Raw genomic sequence first — 16,711 nt, forward strand, 5'->3', positions numbered from 1 at the left:
GAAAATCAACAAAAAGTGGGAAAAACCAAAAAAAGGGAAAAATTCCCCAAAATTTGGGAAAAAACGTCAAAAATTTGGGGGGAAATCACGAAAAAATGGGGAAAAAACCACCAAAAATGGGGAAAAATACCACCAAAAATGGGAAAAAATGCCAAATTTGGGGAAAGGTCCCCAAAAAATGGGGGGAGAAAAACCCCAAATTTGGGGGAAAATCAACAAAAAGTGGGAAAAACCAAAAAAAATGGGAAAAATCCCCAAATTTGGGAAAAACCATCAAAATTTGGGAAAAAATGTCAAAAATTGGGTAGAAATCACGAAAAAATGGGGAAAAAAAACACCAAAAAATGGGAAAAAATGCCAAAAATGGGGAAAAACCACCAAAAAAGGGGGAAAAAAATGCCAAATTTGGGGAAAAGTCCCCAAAAAATGGGGGAGAAAAACCCCAAATTTGGGGGAAAATCAACAAAAAGTGGGAAAAATGAAAAAAATGGGAAAAATTCCCCAAAATTTGGGTTAAAAAATGCGAAATTTGGGGCAAAAGTTGAAGATTTTGTTTCTTTCAGGGCCCCTCGGGCAAGGAGGGGATCCCCGGGCACCCCGGGCAGAGAGGAGACGCCGTGAGTGCCCCAAAATCGCCAAAAATCCCCCCAAAAATCCCCAAATCTTTCCCAAAAATCCTCCCCCAAATCCCCCAAAATGTAAAAAATCCCCCAAAAATCCCCAAAAATCCCCCAAAATCACCAAATATTTCTCCCTAAAATCCTCCCCAAAAATCCAAAAATTATCCCCAAAATCCTCCCAAAAAATCCCCAAAATCCCCCCAAAATTCCCCCCAAATCCCCCAAAAATCCCACAAAATCCCCCCAAAAAATCCAAAAGTTCTCCCCAATCTTTCCCAAAATCCTCCCAAAAATCCCTCCCCAAAATCCTCCCCAAAATCCCCCAAAAATCCCCCCAAAAATCCCCAAAAATCCTCCCAAAAATCCCCCCAAAAATCTCCAAATCTTTCCCAAAAATCCCGCCCAAAATCACCAAAGATTTCTTCCAAAAATCCCCCCAAAATCCCCAAAACTCCTCCCAAAATCTTCCCAAAAAAATCCAAAAATTCTCCCCAAGATCCCGAATATTTCTCCTTCAAATTCTCCCCAAATTCCCCAAATTCTTCCCCAAAATCGGCCAGAAAAGCCCAAAAATTCTCCCCAAAATTCTCCATGAAATCCCCCAAAACCCCCAAATTCTCCCCAAAATCCTCCCAAAATTCCCAAATATTTCTCCCTAAAAAATCCCCCCCAAAATCCCCCAAAAAAAATTCTCCCCAAAAATCCTCCCAAAAGTCCCCCAAAATCCCCCCAAAAATCCAAAAATTATTCCCAAAAATTCCCCCAAAATCCCCAAAACTCCTCCCAAAATCCTCCCCCAAAAATCCAAAAATTCTCCCCAAAATCCCCCCAAAATCCCAAATATTTCTCCTTCAAATTCTCCCAAAAATCCCCCAAAATCCTCTCCAAAATTCCCCGAAAATTCTCCCAAAATTCCCTCAAAAAATCCAAAAATTGTCCCCAGAATTTTTCCCAAAATCCTCCCCAAAAATTCCCCAAAATTCCCCAAAATTCTCCCCAAAATGCTCCCCAAAACCCCCCAAGAAATCCAAAAATTCTCCCCAAAATCTTCCCCAAAATCCTCCCCAAAATCCCCCAAAATCCCCCAAAAAATCCAAAAATTCTCCCCAAAATCTTCCCAAAAATCCCTCCCCAAAATTCCCCCAACATTCCCCCAAAATCCCCCAAAAAATCCAAAAATTCTCCCCAATCTTTCCCAAAATCCTCCCAAAAATCCTCCCCAAAATTACCAAAAATCCTCCCCAAAATCCTCCCTAAAATTCCCCCAAAATACCAAAATCTTTCCCAAAATCCCCCAAAAAATCCAAAAATTCTCCCCAAAATCTTCCCAAAAATCCCTCCCCAAAATTCCCCCAACATTCCCCAAAATTGCCCCAAAATTCCCCCAAAATCCCCCCAAAAATTCTCCCCAATATTTCCCAAAATCCTCCCCAAAATCCTCCCCAAAATCCTCCCCAAAATACCAAAATCTTTCCCAAAATCCCCCAAAAAATTCAAAAATTCTCCCCAAAATCTTTCCCCAAATCCTCCTCAAAAATCCCCCAAAATTCCCCCAAAATTCTCCCCAAAATCCTCCCCAAAACCCCCCAAAAATCCAAAAATTCTCCCCAAAATCTTCCCAAAAATCCCTCCCCAAAATTCCCCCAACATTCCCCAAAAATTCCCCCAACATTCCCCCAAAATCTCCCCAAAAAATCCAAAAATTCTCCCCAATATTTCCCAAAATCCTCCCAAAAATCCTCCCCAAAATCCTCCCCAAAATCCTCCCCAAAATCCTCCCCAAAATTCTCCCCAAAATTCCCCCCCAAAATACCAAAATCTTTCCAAAAATCCCCCAAAAAATCCAAAAATTCTCCCCAAAACCTTTCCCCAAATCCTCCTCAAAAATCCCCCAAAATTCCCCCCAAAATCCCCCAAAAATCCAAAAATTCTCCCCAAAATCCTCCCAAAAATCCCTCCCCAAAATTCCCCCAACATTCCCCAAAATTCCCCCCAAATCCCCCAAAAAGTCCAAAAATTCTCCCCAAAACCTTTCCCCAAATCCTCCTCAAAAATCCCCCAAAATTCCCCCAAAAATCCCCCAAAATTCTCCCCCAAAAATCCAAAAATTCTCCCCAAAATCCCCCCAAAATCCCAAAATCTTTCCCAAAATCCTCCCCAAGCATTCCTCCCCAAAATCCCCCAAAATTCCCCTAAAATCTTCCCAAAAATCCTCCCAAAATCCCTCCCCCAAAATTCCCACAAAATTCCCCCAAAATTCCCTTTTTTCCCCAAAATCCCAAATTTCTCCCGAAAATTCCCCCCAAATCCTCAAAATTCCTCCATTTTCCCCTCCAAATTCCCCCCTAAAATTCTCTTTTTTCCCCTAAAATTCCCTTTTTTCCCCCAAATCTCCCAAAATTCCCAATTTTCCCAAAATTCCTCTTTTTTACCCCAAAATTTCCATTTTTTTCCCCCTCAGGGTTTCCAAGGCAAGCCGGGTCCCCCCGGCCCCCCAGGTGTGGTCGGAGCTCAGGTGAGCCCCAAAAATCGGGAAAAAACCCCCAAAAATCCCCAAAAATCGAAAATTTCCCCCAAAAATTGGGAGAAAAAAAAAAAAAATCCCAAAAAATCCCCCAAAAAATCGAAAATTCCCCAAAAATTGGGGGAAAAAAACTCCAAAAAATCCCCCAAAAAATCGAAAATTCCCCCCAAAAATCGGGAAAACAACCCCAAAAAAATCCCCCAAAAAATCAAAAATTCCCCCCAAAAATTGGAAAAAATCCCCCAAAAAATCCCCCAAAAATTGGGGGAAAAACCCCAAAAAATCCCCCAAAAAATCGAAAATTCCCCAAAAATTGGGAAAAAATCCCAAAAAATTGGGAAAAAATCGAAAATTCCCCAAAAATTGGGAAAAAATCCCAAAAAATCCCCCAAAAATCGAAAATTTCCCCAAAAATTGGGAAAAAAATCCCAAAAAATCCCCCAAAAAATCGAAAATTCCCCAAAAATTGGGAAAAACCCCAAAAATCCCCCAAAAATCGAAAATTTCCCCCAAAAATTGGGAAAAAAATCCCAAAAAATCCCCCAAAAATTGGGAGAAAAACCCCAAAAATCCCCCAAAAAATCGAAAATTCCCCCAAAAATTGGGAGAAAAAACCCCAAAAAATCCCCCAAAAAATCGAAAATTCCCCCCAAAAATTGGGAAAAAACTCCAAAAAATCCCCCAAAAATCGAAAATTTCAGGAAAAAAAATTGGCAAAAACCCCCAAAAATCCCCCAAAAAATCTAAAATTCCCCCAAAAATTGGGAAAAAACCCCAAAAAATCCCCCCAAAAAATCGAAAAAATCCCCCAAAAATTGGGAAAAAAACCCCAAAAAATCCCCCAAAAATTGGGAGAAAAACCCCAAAAAATCCCCCAAAAAATCTAAAATTCCCCACAAAAATTGGGAAAAAACCCCAAAAAATCCCCCAAAAAATCGAAAATTCCCACCCAAAAATTGGGAGAAAAATCCCCAAAAAATCCCCCCAAAAAATCGAAAATTCCCCCCAAAAAAAAAAAACTCAAAAATCCCCCAAAAATCGAAAATTCCCCAAAAATTGGGAAAAACCCCAAAAATCCCCTAAAAAATCGAAAATTTCCCCAAAAATTGGGAAAAAACCCCAAAAAATCCCCTAAAAAATCGAAAATTCCCCCCAAAAATTGGGAAAAAAACCCAAAAAAATCCCCTAAAAAATCGAAAATTCCCCCCAAAAACTGGGGGAAAAAAACTCCAAAAAATCCCCCAAAAATCGAAAATTCCCCCCAAATATTGGGAAAAAACCCCAAAAAATCCCCCCAAAAAATCGAAAATTTCCCCCAAAAATTGGGAAAAAAATCCCAAAAAATCCCCCAAAAATTGGGAGAAAAACCCCAAGAAATCCCCCAAAAAATCGAAAAATTCCCCCAAAAATTGGGAAAAAACCCCAAAAAATCCCCTAAAAAATCTAAAATTCCCCCCAAAAATTGGGAAAAAACCCAAAAAATCCCCTAAAAATCGAAAATTCCCCAAAATTGGGAAAAAACCCAAAAAAATCCCCTAAAAATCGAAAATTCCCCAAAAATTGGGAAAAAACCCCAAAAAATCCCCTAAAAAATCGAAAATTACCCCCAAATATTGGGAAAAACCCAAAAAATCCCTAAAAAATCGAAAATTCCCCCCAAAAACTGGGGGAAAAAAACTCCAAAAATCCCCAAAAATCGAAAATTCCCCAAATATTGGGAAAAACCCCCAAAAATCCCCAAAAATCGAAAATTTCCCCAAAATTGGGGAGAAAAATCCCAAAAAATCCCCCAAAAAATCTAAAATTCCCCCCAAAAATTGGGAAAAAACCCCAAAAAATTCCCCCAAAAATCGAAAATTCCCCCCAAAAATTGGCAAAAAAACCCCAAAAAAATCCCCAAAAAATCCGAAAATTCCCCCCAAAAATTGGGAAAAAAATCCCAAAAAATCCCCAAAAATTGGGAGAAAAACCCCAAAAATCCCCCAAAAAATCGAAAATTCCCACCCAAAAATTGGGAGAAAAAAACCCCCAAAAAATCCCCCAAAAAATCGAAAATGCCCCCAAAAATTGGGAAAAAAACTCCAAAAAATCCCCCCAAAAAATCGAAAATTTCCCCCAAAAATTGGCAAAAAACCCCCAAAAATCCCCCAAAAATCTAAAATTCCCCAAAAATTGGGAAAAACCCCAAAAATCCCCCAAAAATCGAAAATTTCCCCCAAAAATTGGGAGAAAAAAACTCCAAAAAATTCCCCAAAAATTGGGAGAAAAAACCCCAAAAAATCCCCCAAAAATCGAAATTTCCCCCCAAAAATTGGGGAAAAAAACTCAAAAATCCCCCAAAAATCGAAAATTTCCCCAAAAATTGGGAAAAAAATCCCCAAAAAATCCCCAAAAATTGGGAAAAAAAAAAAAAAAAATCTCCCCCCAAAATCGAAAAATTCCCCAAAAATTGGGAGAAAACCCCAAAAAATCCCCCAAAAATCGAAAATTCCCCCCAAAAATTGGGGGAAAAAAACTCAAAAAATCCCCAAAAATCAAAAAATTCCCCGAGGAAAAAATCGGGAAAACAACCCCAAAAAAATCCCCCAAAAAATCGAAATTTCCCCCCAAAAACTGGGGGAAAAAAACTCCAAAAAATCCCCCAAAAAATCGAAAATTCCCCAAATATTGGGAAAAACCCCAAAAATCCCCCAAAAATCGAAAATTTCCCCAAAAATTGGGAAAAAATCCCAAAATCCCCCCCAAAAATTGGGAGAAAAACCCCCAAGAAATCCCCAAAAATCGAAAATTCCCCCCAAAAATTGGGAAAAAAACTCCAAAAAATCCCCCAAAAAATCGAAAATTCCCCCCAAAAATCGGGAAAAAAAAACCCAAAAATCCCTAAAAATCGAAAATTCCCCCAAAATTGGGGAAAAAACTCAAAAATCCCCAAAAAATCGAAAATTCCCCAAAAATTGGGAAAAAACCAAAAAATCCCCCAAAAAATCGAAAATTCCCCCCAAAAATTGGGGGAAAAAAAGTCCAAAAAATCCCCCAAAAAATCGAAAATTCCCCCCAAATATTGGAAAAAAAATCCCAAAAAATCTCTCAAAAATTGGGAGAAAAAACCCCAAAAAAATCCCCCAAAAAATCGAAAATTCCCCCCAAAAATTGGGAAAAAACCCCAAAAATCCCCCAAAAAATCGAAAAAATCCCCCAAAAATTGGAAAAAAAACCAAAAAAAATCCCCCAAAAATTGGGAGAAAAACCCCCAAAATCCCCCAAAAAAATCTAAAATTCCCCAAAAATTGGGAAAAACCCCAAAAAAAAAAAAAATCGAAAATTCCCCAAAAATTGGCAAAAACCCCCAAAATCCCCCCAAAAATTGGGAGAAAAACCCCAAAAATCCCCAAAAATCTAAAATTCCCCCAAAAAATTGGGAAACCCCCAAAAAATCCCCAAAAAATCGAAAAAATCCCCAAAAAAATTGGGAAAAAAATCCCAAAAAAAAAAATTGGGAGAAAAACCCAAAAAAATCCCCAAAAAATCGAAAAATTCCCCAAAAATTGGGAAAAAAAACCCCAAAAACCCCCAAAAATCGAAAATTCCCCCCAAAAATTGGCAAAAAAACCCCCAAAAAATTCCCCAAAAAAATCGAAAATTCCCCCCAAAAACTGGGGGAAAAAAACTCCAAAAAATCCCCCAAAAAATCGAAAATTCCCCCCAAAAATTGGGAAAAAACCCCAAAAATCCCCTAAAAATCGAAAATTCCCCAAAAACTGGGGAAAAAAAACCCAAAAATCCCCAAAAAAATCGAAAATTCCCCAAATATTGGGAAAAACCCCCAAAAAATCCCCAAAAAAAATCGAATTCCCCAAAAATTGGGGAAAAAATCCCAAAAATCCCCAAAATTGGGAGAAAAACCCCCAAGAAATCCCCAAAAATCGAAAATTCCCACCCAAAAAATTGGGAAAAAAACCCCAAAAAAATCCCCAAAAAATCGAAAATGCCCCCCAAAAATTGGGAAAAAAACTCCAAAAAATCCCCCCAAAAAAAAATTTCCAAAAAATTGGCAAAAATCCCCAAAAATCCCCAAAAAATCTAAAATTCCCCCAAATATTCCCAAAAAACCCCAAAAATCCCCCCAAAAAATCGAAAATTTCCCCCAAAAATTGGGAAAAAAAATCCCAAAAAATCCCCCAAAATTGGGAGAAAAACCCCAAAAAATCCCCCAAAAAATCGAAAATTCCCCCCAAAAATTGGGAAAAAAATCCCAAAAAATTCCCCAAAAAATCGAAAATTCCCCCCAAAAATTGGGGGAAAAAATCCCAAAAAAAAATCCCCAAAAAATCGAAAATTCCCCAAAAATGGGGGAAAAAATCCCAAAAATCCCCCAAAATTGGGAAAAACCCCCAAAAAATCCCCAAAAATCGAAAATTCCCCAAAAATTGGGAAAAAAATCCCAAAAAATCCCCCAAAAAATCGAAAATTCCCCCCAAAAATTGGGAAAGAAACTCCAAAAAATCCCCCAAAAAATCCTTAAAAAACACAAAAAAATGCTTTAAAAAATCCGAAAAACAACCTTAAAAAATCCAAAAAAATCTTTGAAAAATCCTTAAAAAATCCTTTAAAAATCCTTTAAAAATCCTTAAAAAAATCCGAAAAAAAATCCGAAAAAAAATCCGGAAAAAATCCGGAAAAAATCCTTTAAAAATCCTTAAAAAATCCGGAAAAAATCCGAAAAAATCCGGAAAAAATCCGAAAAGAAGTCCTTTAAAAATCCTTTAAAAAATCCTTTAAAAATCCTTTAAAAATCCTTTAAAAATCCGAAAAAAGTCAGAAAAAAATCAGAAAAAATCCTTTAAAAATCCGAAAAAAAATTCGGAAAAAATCCGAAAAAAATCCGAAAAAAATCCTTAAAAAATCCTTTAAAAATCCGAAAAAATCTGAAAAAAATCCTTTAAAAATCCGAAAAAATTCCCAAAAAATTGGGATGAAATCTCCGTGACAAATCGGGATAAACCCCCCCCAAAATGCCCCAAAAAGCCCCAGCTTGGCTTTTGCAGGGTCCCTGGGGGGAGTCGGGCCCCGCTGGCGATCGGGGTCACCCCGGCCCCAAAAAATTCCCCCAAAGTCCCAAAAGCTTTGGGATAAAAACCCCAAAAAACCCTGAAAACAATCCTTAAAAAATCCTTAAAAAATCCACAAAAAATCCTTTAAAAATCCTTAAAAAATCCAGAAAAAAATCCTTTAAAAATCCGGAAAAAAAACGGAAAAAAATCCGGAAAAAATCCGAAAAAATCCAAAAAACAAACTAAAAAATCCGGAAAAAATCCGAAAAAAATCCGGAAAAATCCGAAAAAAATCCTTAAAAATTCCGAAAAAAATCTGAAAAAAATCCGAAAAAGAACCTTAAAAAATACAAAAAAACCACAAAAAATGACAAAAAAATCCTTTAAAAATCCTTAAAAAATCCTTTAAAAATCCTTTAAAAATCCGAAAAAAATCTGAAAAAAATACAAAAAAAATCAGAAAAAATCCTTTAAAAATCCAGAAAAAAAATCCTTAAAAAATCCGGAAAAAATCCAGAAAAAAATCCTTAAAAAATCCGAAAAAAATCCTTTAAAAATCCGGAAAAAATCCGAAAAAAATCCGAAAAAAATCCTTTAAAAATCCTTAAAAAATTCGAAAAAAATCCTTTAAAAATCCGGAAAAAATCCGAAAAAAATAATTTAAAAATCCGAAAAAAATCCTTAAAAATCCGAAAAAAATCCGCAAAAAAATCTGCAAAAAAATCAAAAAACCACAAAAAAATCCTTAAGAACCCCCAGAATGGCCCAAAAAATCCTTTTAAAGGGTCCCTGGGGAAAAAATCGGGGGTCACCCCCGCCCAAAAAATCCCCCAAAAAATCCTTTGGGATAAAAATCCTTAAAAAACCCTGAAAAAATCCTTAAAAAATCGAAAAAAATCCTTAAAAAATCCGGAAAAAAATCCTTAAAAATCCAAAAAAATCCTTTAAAAATCCAAAAAAAAAACGGAAAAAATCCTTAAAAAATCCGAAAAAAATCCAAAAAAAAAACCGAAAAAATCCTTAAAAAATCGAAAAAAAAAAAATCCGGAAAAAATCCGAAAAAAATCCTTAAAAATTCCGAAAAATCTGAAAAAATCCGAAAAAGAACCTTAAAAAATACAAAAAAACCACAAAAAATGACAAAAAAATCCTTTAAAAATCCCAAAAAATCCTTTAAAAATCCTTTAAAAATCCGAAAAAAATCTGAAAAAAATCCAAAAAAAATCAGAAAAAATCCTTTAAAAATCCAAAAAAAATCCTTTAAAAAATCCGAAAAAAATCCAGAAAAATCGAAAAAATCGAAAAAAAATCCTTTAAAATCCGGAAAAAAATCCGAAAAAATCCGAAAAAATCCTTAAAAATCCTTAAAAATTCGAAAAAAATCCTTAAAAATCCGGAAAAAATAAAAAAAAAAATCATAAAAAAAAACTGAAAAAAATCCACAAAAATCCGAAAAAAAAAAAAAAATCAAAAACCTGAAAAAAAATCCTTAAAAACCCCCGAATGGCCCGAAAAAGCCCCCCTTGGCGGGAAAAATCCCTGAAAAAAATCGGGGTCACCGGAAAAAATCCCAAAAATCCCGAAAAATCCCAAAAGCTTTGGGAAAAATTTAAAAAACCTTAAAAAAAATCCTTAAAAAATCCAAAAAAATGACAAAAAATCCTTTAAAAATCCCAAAAAATCCTTTAAAAATCCAAAAAAATCCTTTTAAAAAATCCGAAAAAATCCTAAAAAAAATCCAAAAAAATCTGAAAAAATCCGAAAAAAAAAAATCCGAAAAAATCCGAAAAAATCCGAAAAAATCCTTTAAAAATCCCAAAAAAATCCAAAAAATCCGAAAAATCAAAACAAAAATACAAAAAAATCCAAAAAAATGACAAAAAATCCTTGGAAAAAAAAATCCTGTAAAAAAATCGAAAAAAAAAAATCCTTTAAAAATCCGAAAAAAACCCTGAAAAAATCCAAAAAATCGAAAAAATCTTTAAAAATCGGAAAAAATCCAAAAACTTTAAAAATCCGAAAAATCCAGAAAAAATCCTTAAAAAATCCGAAAAAATCCTTTAAAAATCCGAAAAAAATCCGAAAAAATCCGAAAAAATCCTTTAAAAATCCTGAAAAAATTCGAGAAAAATCCTTTAAAAATCCGGAAAAAATCCGAAAAAAATCATTTAAAAATCCGAAAAAAATCCTTAAAAATCCAAAAAATCCGCAAAAAAATCTGCAAAAAATCCGCAAAAAACCCTGAAAAAATCCTTAAGAACCCCCCCAGAATGGCCCAAAAGCCCCGCTTGGCTTTTGCAGGGTCCCTGGGGGGAGTCGGGCCCCGCTGGCGATCGGGGTCACCCCGGCCCCAAAAAATCCCCCCAAAGTCCCAAAAGCTTTGGGATAAAAACCCCAAAAAACCCTGAAAACAATCCTTTAAAAATCCGAAAAAATCCACAAAAAATCCACAAAAAATTCACAAAAATCCTTAAAAAATCCTTAAAAAATCCGAAAAAAAAAAATCCTAAAAAAAATTAAAAAAAAATCCTAAAAAAATCCGAAAAAAATCTGAAAAAAATCCTTAAAAAATCCGAAAAAAATCCGAAAAAAATCCTTTAAAAATCCTTTAAAAATCCTTAAAAAATCCAAAAAAAATCCGAAAAAAAAATCTAAAAAAATCCTTAAAAAATCCAAAAAATCCGAAAAAAATCCGAAAAAAATCCGAAAAAAATCCGAAAAAAAAGCGAAAAAATCCACAAAAAATGAGAAAAAAATCCTTGAAAAATCCTTGAAAAATCCTTAAAAAATCCTTTAAAAATCCGAAAAAAATCCTTAAAAATCCTTTAAAAATCCGAAAAAAATCCTTTAAAAATCCGAAAAAATCCTTAAAAAATCCTTAAAAAATCCGAAAAAAATCCTTTAAAAATCCGGAAAAAATCCGAAAAAAATCCGAAAAAAATCCTTTAAAAATCCTTAAAAAATTCGAAAAAAATCCTTTAAAAATCCGGAAAAAATCCGAAAAAAATCATTTAAAAATCCGAAAAAAATCCTTAAAAAATCCGAAAAAAATCCGCAAAAAAATCTGCAAAAATCCTTTAAAAAACCCTGAAAAAATCCTTAAGAACCCCCCCAGAATGGCCCAAAAGCCCCACTTGGCTTTTGCAGGGTCCCTGGGGGGAGTCGGGCCCCGCTGGCGATCGGGGTCACCCCGGCCCCAAAAAATCCCCCCAAAGTCCCAAAAGCTTTGGGATAAAAACCCCAAAAAACCCTGAAAACAATCCTTAAAAACCCTTAAAAAATCCACAAAAAATCCTTTAAAAATCCTTAAAAAAAAAATCCGGAAAAAATCCGCAAAAAATCCGCAAAAAATCCTTAAAAAATCCGGAAAAAATCCGGAAAAAATTCGAAAAAAATCAGAAAAAAAAAAATCCGAAAAAAATCCGGAAAAAATCCGGAAAAAATCCGGAAAAAATCCGAAAAGAAGTCCTTTAAAAATCCTTAAAAAAATCCTTTAAAAATCCTTTAAAAATCCGAAAAAAGTTAGAAAAAAATCAGAAAAAATCCTTTAAAAATCCGAAAAAATCTGAAAAAAATCCGAAAAAAATCCGAAAAAATCCACAAAAAATGAGAAAAAAATCCTTGAAAAATCCTTTAAAAATCTTTAAAAAATCCTTAAAAAATCCGAAAAAAATCCGAAAAAAAAAAAATCCGAAAAAAATCCTTAAAAAATCCTTAAAAAATCCGAAAAAAATCCTTTAAAAATCCTTTAAAAATCCGAAAAAAATCCGAAAAAAATCCTTTAAAAATCCTTAAAAAATTCGAAAAAAATCCTTTAAAAATCCGGAAAAAATCCGAAAAAAATCATTTAAAAATCCGAAAAAATCCCGAAAAAAATTCCGAAAGATATCCGAAAAAAATCCTTAAAAAATCCAAAAAAATCCACAAAAAAATCCTTGAAAAATCCTTAAAAAAATCCGAAAAAAAATCCTTAAAAAATTTAAAAAAATCCTTAAAAAATCCGGAAAAATCCAAAAAAAAAAATCCTTAAAATCCTTAAAAATCCGAAAAAATCCTTAAAAAATATTAAAAAAATTCTTAAAAAATCCGGAAAAAATTAAAAAATCCTTAAAAAATCCGGAAAAAATCCGAAAAAAAATCCTTTAAAAATCCTTAAAAAATCCAACAAAAATCCGAAAAAAATCCGGAAAAAATCAGAAAAGAAGTCCTTTAAAAGTCCTTAAAAAAATCCTTTAAAAATCCTTTAAAAATCCGAAAAAAGTCAGAAAAAAATCAGAAAAAATCCTTTAAAAATCCGAAAAAATCCGAAAAATCCGAAAAATCCTAAAAAATCCGAAAAAATCGAAAAAAATCCGAAAAAATCTTTTAAAAATCCAAAAAATCCTTAAAAAATCCAAAAAAAATCCTTAAAAAATCCGAAAAAAATCCGCAAAAAAATCTGCAAAAAATCCTTTAAAAACCCTGTAAAAAATCCTTAAGAACCCCCCCAGAATGGCCCAAAAGCCCCGCTTGGAATTTTTGCAGGGTCCTGGGGATTCGCCGGGCCCGCTGGCGATCGGGGTCACCCCGGCCCCAAAAAATTCCCCCAAAGTCCCAAAAGCTTTGGGATAAAAACCCCAAAAAACCCTGAAAACAATCCTTTAAAAACCCGAAAAAATCCACAAAAAATCCACAAAAAATCCACAAAAAATCCTTAAAAAATCCTTAAAAAATCCGAAAAAAAATCCTTAAAAAATTAAAAAAAAAATCCTTAAAAAATCCGGAAAAAATCTGAAAAAAATCCTTAAAAATCCGAAAAAAATCCGGAAAAAATCCTTTAAAAATCCTTTAAAAATCCTTAAAAATCCCAAAAAATCCGAAAAAACCTTTAAAAATCCTTAAAAAATCCAAAAAAATCCGAAAAAATCAGAAAAAAATCCTTAAAAAATCCTTTTAAAAAAATCGAAAAAATCGCTTAAAAATCCACAAAAAATGAGAAAAAAATCCTTGAAAAATCCTTGAAAAATCCTTAAAAATCCTTTAAAAATCCTTAAAAAATCCTTAAAAAATCGAAAAAAATCCGAAAAAAATCCTTAAAAAATCCGAAAAAAATCCGAAAAAAATCCTTTAAAAATCCGGAAAAAACCCTGAAAAAATCCAAAAAAAATCCGCAAAAAACCCTGAAAAAATCCTTAAGAACCCCCCCAGAATGGCCCAAAAGCCCCGCTTGGCTTTTGCAGGGTCCCTGGGGGGAGTCGGGCCCCGCTGGCGATCGGGGTCACCCCGGCCCCCCCGGGCCCCCCGGGGAGCAGGGACTGCCCGGCGGCGCCGGCAGCGGCGGGAGCAAGGTGGGCAGGCGGGGAGCTCGGGGAACTCGGGGCAATTCGGGGGAATTTGGGACATTCTGGGGAAATTCGGGACATTTTGGGGACATTTGGGGAATTGGAAAGGTGGGAAATTGGGGAAATTTGGGGGAAATTTGGGAAATTTGGGATGACGGGAGAGGACGGAAACAAGGTGGGAATTCTGGGATTTGGGGGAAATTTGGGGAAATTTGGGGATTTTGGGAAAGCGGGAAAGGAGGGGAACAAGGTGGGAATTCCCAAATTTGGGGGAAATTTTGGGAATATTTGGGGAATTGCAAAGGTGGGAAATTGGGGAAATTTGGGGGAAATTTGGAATATTTGGGAAATTGGGAACATGGGAAAGGAGGGGAACAAGGGGAATTCGGGGATTTGGGGGGAAATTTGGGAATTTTGGGAATATTTGGGGAATTGGAAAGGTGGGAAATTGGGGAAATTTGGGGGAAATTTGGAATATTTGGGAAATTGGGATCATGGGGAAGGAGGGGAACAAGGTGGGAATTCGGGACATTTTGGGGAATTTTGGGACATTTTGGGAATATTTGGGGAATTGGAAAGGTGGGAAATTGGGGAAATTTGGGGGAAATTTGGAATATTTGGGAAATTGGGATCATGGGGAAGGAGGGGAACAAGGTGGGGAATTTGGGGAAATTTGGGGAATTTGGGAAATTTTGGGAAAATTTGGGAATTTTGGGGGAAATTTGGGGAAATTTGGGGAATTTTGGGAATATTTGGGACATTTTGGGGAAATTTGGGGAATTTTGGGAAAATTTGGGGAAATTTGGGAATATTTGGGGGAATTTTGGGAATATTTGGGGAATTGGAAAGGTGGGAAATTGGGGAAATTTGGGGGAAATTTGGAATATTTGGGAAATTGGGAACATGGGAAAGGAGAAGAACAAGGTGAGGAATTTGGGAATTTTGGGGAATTTGGGAAATTTTGGGGAAATTTGGGGAAATTTGGGAATTTTGGGAACACGGGAAAGGATGGAAACAAGGTGGGAAATTTGGGGATTTTGGGGAATTTTGGGAATTTTGGGGAAATTTGGAATGTGGGAAAGGAGGGGAACAAGGTGGGAATTCCCAGATTTGGGAAATTTGGGAAATTTTGGGAAAATTTGGGAAATTGAGAACGTGGGAAAGGAGGAAAACAAGGTGGGAAATTTGGGAAATTTGGGGAAATTTGGGGAATTTTGGGGAAATTTTGGGGAATTTTGGGGAAATTTTGGGAGTTTTGGGAACACGGGCAAGGACGGAAACCAGGTGGGAATTCTGGGATTTGGGGGAAATTGGGGAATTTTGGGGAATATTTGGGAAATTTTGGGAATATTTGGGGAAATTTTGGGAATTTTGGGAATGCGGGAAAGGAGGGGAACAAGGTGGGAATTCCCAAATTTGGGGGAAATTTGGGGAATTTTGGGAATATTTGGGGATCTGGAAAGGTGGGAAATTGGGGAAATTTGGGGGAAATTTGGAATATTTGGGAAATTGGGAACATGGGAAAGGAGGGAAACAAGGTGGGGAATTCGGGAATTTAGGGGGAAATTTGGGACATTTTGGGAAATTTGGGAATTTTGGGAATGCAGGAGAGGACGGAAACAAGGGGGGAAATTCAGGGAATTTTGGGGAAATTTGGGAAAATTTGGGAATATTTGGGGAAATTTTGGGAATTTTGGGAATGCGGGAAAGGAGGGGAACAAGGTGGGGATTCCCAAATTTGGGGAAATTTGGGAAATTTGGGATCTTGGGAGAGGGGGAAACAAGGTTTGGGGGAAATTTGGGGAAATTTGGGGGAAATTTGGGGATTTTGGGAAATTTGGGGAAAGGGGGGAAAGGTGGGGATTCCCAAATTTGGGGTAAATTTGGGAAAATTTGGGAATTTTGGGAATATTTGGGGAATTGGAAAGGTGGGAAATTGGGGAAATTTGGGAAATTTGGGAATTTTGGGAACACGGGAAAGGAGGGGAACAAGGTGGGAAATTTGGGGAATTTGGGGGAATTTTGGGAATTTTGGGGAAATTTAGAATGTGGGAAAGGAGGGGAACAAGGTGGGAATTCTGGGATTTGGGGAATTTTGGGAATTTTGGGGAAATTTGGAATGCGGGAAAGGAGGGGAACAAGGTTGGAATTCCCAAATTTGGGGAAATTCGGGAAATTTTGGGAAAATTTGGGAAATTGAGAACGTGGGAAAGGAGGAAAACAAGGTGGGAAATTTTGGGGAATTTTGGGGAAATTTTGGGGAATTTTGGGAGTTTTGGGAACGCGGGCAAGGACGGAAACCAGGTGGGAATTCTGGGATTTGGGGGAAATTGGGGAATTTTGGGGAAATTTGGGAAATTTTGGGAATATTTGGGGAAATTTTGGGAATTTTGGGAATGCGGGAAAGGAGGGGAACAAGGTGGGAATTCCCAAATTTGGGGGAAATTTTGGGAATATTTGGGAATATTTGGGACATTTTGGGGAAATTCAGGAGGAAATTCAGGGAATTGGGAATGCGGGAAAGGAGGGGAACAAGGTGGGGATTCCCAAATTTGGGGGAAATTTGGGAATTTTGGGATGCGGGAGAGGACGGAAACCAGGTGGGAATTCTGGGATTTGGGGGAAATTTGGGGAAATTTGGGGATTTTGGGAAAGCGGGAAAGGAGGGGAACAAGGTGGGAATTCCCAAATTTGGGGTAATTTGGAGAAATTTGGGGAATTTTGGGAATATTTGGGGAATTGGAAAGGTGGGAAATTGGGGAAATTTGGGGGAAATTTGGAATATTTGGGAAATTGGGATCATTTTTGGGGAAGGAGGGGAACAAGGTGGGGAATTCGGGAATTTGGGGGAAAATTTGGGACATTTTGGGAAATTTGGGACATTTGGGAATTTTGGGAAATTTGGGAATTTTGGGAATGCAGGAGAGGACGGAAACAAGGGGGGAAATTCTGGGAATTTTGGGGAAATTTGGGAAATTTTGGGAATATTTGGGAAATTTTGGGAATTTTGGGAATTTTGGGAAATTTGGGAAACCAGGTGGGAAATTCCCAAATTTGGGGGGAAATTTGGGGAATATTTGGGAATATTTGGGGACATTTTGGGGAATTGGGAAAATTTGGGGAATTGGGAATGCGGGGGAAAGGAACAAGGTGGGGATTCCCAAATTTGGGGAAATTTGGGAATATTTGGGGAAT

At 36.2% G+C, this 16,711-nt stretch overlaps 1 long non-coding RNA gene across 1 annotated transcript; it reads left to right on the forward strand.

Moving 5' to 3' along the window:
• Positions 1–563: 563 nt before the first annotated feature.
• LOC115916749 lies at positions 564–13,523 on the forward strand. Its single transcript, XR_004061620.1, has 3 exons — positions 564–617; positions 3,082–3,135; positions 13,415–13,523. It is a non-coding gene; the product is annotated as an uncharacterized LOC115916749 (long non-coding RNA).
• Positions 13,524–16,711: the final 3,188 nt, after the last annotated feature.

Source organism: Camarhynchus parvulus, unplaced genomic scaffold (genome assembly GCF_901933205.1).
Source record: "Camarhynchus parvulus unplaced genomic scaffold, STF_HiC, whole genome shotgun sequence".
Taxonomy (NCBI): Eukaryota; Metazoa; Chordata; class Aves; order Passeriformes; family Thraupidae; genus Camarhynchus; species Camarhynchus parvulus.